The 4,822-nt window shown below is 34.3% G+C and overlaps 1 pseudogene; it reads right to left on the bottom strand.

Moving 5' to 3' along the window:
- Window positions 1-1,854: 1,854 nt before the first annotated feature.
- LOC134256324 (uncharacterized) lies at window positions 1,855-4,355 on the bottom strand (annotated as a pseudogene).
- Between the last annotated feature and the right edge of the window lie 467 nt (window positions 4,356-4,822).

Raw genomic sequence — 4,822 nt, 5'->3', positions numbered from 1 at the left:
TTTCGTTTCGTTTCGTTTCTATTTCGTTTCGCACTTTACAGGTACCCCTTTTACCATGCTGTTTTGTTTATAATAAACTATACGCATGCGTGAATAGCATGGAATGTGGAACCTCGAACACGTTGCGATGTATATATTAATGTACCATAAAAATTATTATTTTAAATGAAATAATCAGAATTATTTACTTATAAAAGTTGTAATTTTCTGAAATTGAATACAATTATGAGTATGAAAAAATTCCAAATCCTATAGGAAAATTTTAACAAGTCTGTTTTTGAATAGATGCATGATATTACCACTTTAAGTTGGACCACCAAACTGGGTAAATGAGGATCAAATATACATATGATATTAAGGAAACATTTCAGTGTAAAGAATTAATTTGACTAAAAAAGCTATTTTTTTAAGAACGATATGAATATTTATCAATATATATTCGTAATACCTTTGCCCTGTCTCTAGTAAAGGAAAGCCAGTTAAACTTCGAAAAGTTATTCCTTTTTTTTCAAATTCTAGATCTTTATATCAAGAGCATTATAACCAATAATAATTATTAAAGTATAACAATATAGTTCCTAGAGCAAAATCATGTCTAGAAATCCCTCACGTAAGTCAAATGAAGCAAGGTGATATACAAGGGACAAATTTTCATTGAGAAACGGTCAAATTTGCATTTCTGCATGCTCTTATCAGACATTTCAGAAGTGTTCATGAATGTATTTCTAGGACAAATCCCGAGAAGGGAAACGAGTATCGGTAAGCACGGGTATCAGTGTTTTCTGTTGTATGTTAATATAGGATTACTTTCATCTCAATCACTGTAGGAAAGCTTATCAGGTAAACGAACATTACAATTTCCGCTTCTAAATCCCCACCCCCGCATGCACTATTTCGCCCCCCCCCCCATATTTGGGGTTAAACGCGGAGAATAGTACTCCTTGAACTTCAATGTCCCCGATCCCGATCTTTATTCAAATAGTATTATATTGTCGATAAAAAATATTATAATGATATATCTCGGAAACTAGAAATGGTACAATCCCCATTTTTTATTGTAGAAAAATGATAACTGACCATGAGTACCACACACGCAGAATATCACATCCCGGGGTAAGGGACTTTGATGTCCCCGAAATGTTTATTCATATTGTATTTTATACAAGGGAAAAAGTGGAGGGCTATATCTCGAAAACTATCACCCTTTTCCCACAAAAGTGAAAAGAACTACTAGTACCGAACCCTCATAATTTCAGACCCCTTGACTTATTTTAAAATTTTGATTTTTTTGATCTGCGTGTTAGAATACAGTTCACTTCTAATTTTAGATTTCATAAGCACACGTCGTGTGTGCAATGGGAATCTAATTTCATGAATAACCTGAGATAAGATATGAAAGTGTTCTCTCCGCTTGACTCGCCGCTAGGTGACGCTATAAATAGCCATATAAAAAGTCTCCCCTTAAAAATTTACTCATTCTTCGAATTGGTGAGGGAGTACAACGTAAACCTTACATTATAAGGAAAAACCAAAATGAAGTAAACTCTTAGATTGATTTATTCAAATATAATTATATTCAAGAAAATCTCTTTTTTCTTTATAATTGTCTAGTCTTCTTATGATCTGAAAAATATCAGATAGTGATGAGTTAATATCAGACAATGATATAACCAATGCAATACAAAAACAAAAAGGTAACGGGAAAGGTGGGTGGGAACACTTTCATATCTTACCTCAAGTTATTCATGAAATTAGGATTCCATTGCACATACTACGTGTGCTTATGAAATCTACAGTTTCATTTCATAACCTTCGATAAGATACTTAGTGTTCTTTAAAAGCCCTTATTATTACCTTTTCAACCCTGAATTTTGAATGCTCGACTTGTGTATTGGTTTAAAATAAAACCTGGCAAAGGTACTCTCCTTAGCCCAATAAGCTTGTTGCGTAATTTCAGAAGCAGAAACTACTGCCAAAAAAGCTTTTGATACTGAAGCTGAATTAGTGGAATGAGCTTTAAACTGGTCAGTGTTAATACCAGCTTCAGCCATTATGGTTTTTGACCATCTAGAAATAGAACTAGTTGTCACTGGGTGATGTGGTTTTACATAACTCAGTAACAACCAGGATCTGTCTATGTTGTCTGAAACATCTCTAAAATCAACTGTTCTTTCTATATAAGATCTAATACATTCTACCACACATAAAGTGTTCGTCTCAAAAGCATTGAATACAATAGAATGTAAAGGATTCCCTGGCTTGCAAGTCTGTGAAGGTTTAGACAATTCAAATGAAATGCAATCACCAGAATCTATCATGAAATTCACATTCAACTGGTTAAGTTCTGAGGCTCTGCCAGACGAGATCAGAGTAAGTAATGCCACTAATTTAAAAGATAACTTTTTCAGACAAATGCTTCTGTTATCACCTTAGTTATCAATAAACTTGAGTAAAATTTCTACATCACAAGATTCTTTATATCTTGGTTTTGGGGTTCTCATATTGAAAATAGCTCTCATATAAGTAACAATTAAAGGATGTTGTCCTACACTTTGACCCTCTACAAGGGCATGGGTTTTGGAAATTGCAGATCTGTAGGTATTAATTGTCCTGTACTGTTTGTTCTCAGTCATTGTACAAAACAGTTAAAAACTCTAGAATAGGTTCCAGAGGGGAGTGAATTGGATCAACTGATTCTATGAAAAGGCGAGATGTATGGAGCTTATTTCGAAGCCCAGAAAAGAAATTTCTTGGACTGCGTCTAACAATTTCCAGTTTATTATAAAACCAAGCATCTGTAAGAGAAAAAGTGTTGTATTTCGACTCTGAACCAATTTCTCTTTGTTTCTGGCTAGAATAAGTATGTCGTCTAAGTATATTATGAGCTTTATTCCTTACCTTCTTAGAAGACCTACTACTGGTTTGAAAAGTCTTTTGAATATTCTTGGAGCAGAGGCCAGACCGAATGGAAGTGTCTGGAACTGAAACATCTCGTCTTTTCATAAAAATCTCAAAAACTTTTGATCCCTTAGATTGACTGGGACTGTCAGATATGCATATTTTAGATCTATTTTGCACATGTAAAAGCCCATTTTTATTAAATCTTGAACCATGAACAGACCTTCCATCTTGAAATGTTGATAAAGAAGGAATCTGTTTAATGGTTTTAGATTTATTATGGGTCGATGTCCCCGTCTTTCTTTGGGACTGTGGGACTGTAAACATGTTGCTGACAATTTGATCTTGATGGGGAGTAACTCTTACTACTGCATCTTCCTGTAGCAAACTTGTTATTTCTTTTTGAAGAATGTTTTCTTGATCTGAGCTTAAAACTGTGGGATGAGGATTTTTTTTATTGAACTTGATGACTTATCCAATCTAAAGAAATTCCTTGAACTGTTCTAAGAATTTTAAAATCTTTTGTTATTCTTTGCCAATTGTTTATGAAATACTTTAGCCTCCCCCAACAGGGATGACATTTTCTTGATCTACCAACTGCAGATTTAAACCAGAATTTCTGGAAAATTTTCTGATTTTTGTAAAATACTACATAAAATGAGCTTAACGCTTCTCCTGCATAAGTAAGAGTTTTTCCCCTTTCTAAATTTTGAGATATATTGTCCATACCTTTCTGAATTCTTTCTGTAACTCTGGTTAGGTCTGTTGAACCTGTATCTTTGGCCCTCCGAAAATCTGGCGGAGGGCCCGTCTTGAACCCTTGCTTATTTTCTTATCTGGTAAAGGAAGTAGAAGGTCGATTGTAAAAAGTCAACTTCTTTTTTTTTCTTTTTTTCTGGCTGAAAAGCATCAACTACGTCGCTAGCCTCTTTTCTTCTTTTTCCTGTCTTTTTTCAGATCTTTAAATATTTATTATCAAACAGTTTATTCCCGCTTGTTTCTAAAGCTTCTGAATTTTCATCCAAAATGGCTTTAGCCTTCTTATAATCTCCCATTATTTTCACCGTGGCGTTCAACCTTCTGTGGTGATCTACTGCCACACTCGCCTGGCCAAGTTAACACACAGATTGTTCCAGCAAAGAGCACATGTGGGTGACATCTACATTATCTATTTCTTGAGATTTCACGGAAGCAGACAGTAAATTTTTCAAAATACTCCACAACTTGGAAAATGGTCCCGTAGTTTTATAAATTTTCGACTGAATATTTTGTGCCCCTTTGTGAGCTCCTTTATCAAATTGTTTGTTTTTCTCTTCCAGTAAATGACTGATAAAAGAATCTAATTTTTTCACTTGGAAAAGATCACCTGTATCGGGTGTTCCATAACCGTTATTTCCGCTTTGGGAAAGGAAAAGTCTTTCTGCAACGTGATGTTGCGTTTTGCCAGCTTCCAGCATCCCTCCTGTCCTGGATGTCCATACTTATATGCCTTCTCATAGCGTCTTATCACCAATTCTAGCTAGATATACTGAACTTTTCGTATGTTCAATAAAGAAAACTCTCATTAATACTTCTATGCTTCCATTGTTCCATTTACTTTTTTAAAGCCACGTATTTACTTGACCAATATGCCCCAAAACTCAATTAACACCTGTGACGTAAGTATCGAATCGTGTAAATGACATGTTTATTAAACTACTTAAGCCTTGTTGTCACATAAATTCATGAGTATGAAAATATTATTCTTTTGTAGAAATATGATCCTTAACTTATTTTGCCCACTATATATCCCTTACAAGTTTATCTTTTAAAAAGATAGATGAGCTAGCGCCATAGCAATTTTTAAAAACACAGAAAGGAAGATTTGTGATCAACTGGTTTATTTTTCTGAATTCTTTAATGTTTAACAAGGCTGAGGTCTGAA

Source organism: Saccostrea cucullata, unplaced genomic scaffold (assembly GCF_032062105.1).
Source record: "Saccostrea cucullata isolate Sc308-1 unplaced genomic scaffold, CSIRO_AGI_Scuc_v1 ctg16654, whole genome shotgun sequence".
NCBI lineage: Eukaryota > Metazoa > Mollusca > Bivalvia > Ostreida > Ostreidae > Saccostrea > Saccostrea cuccullata.
The sequence above is the reverse complement of the archived record's forward strand: the minus strand, read 5'-3'. Positions and strand labels throughout refer to the sequence as shown.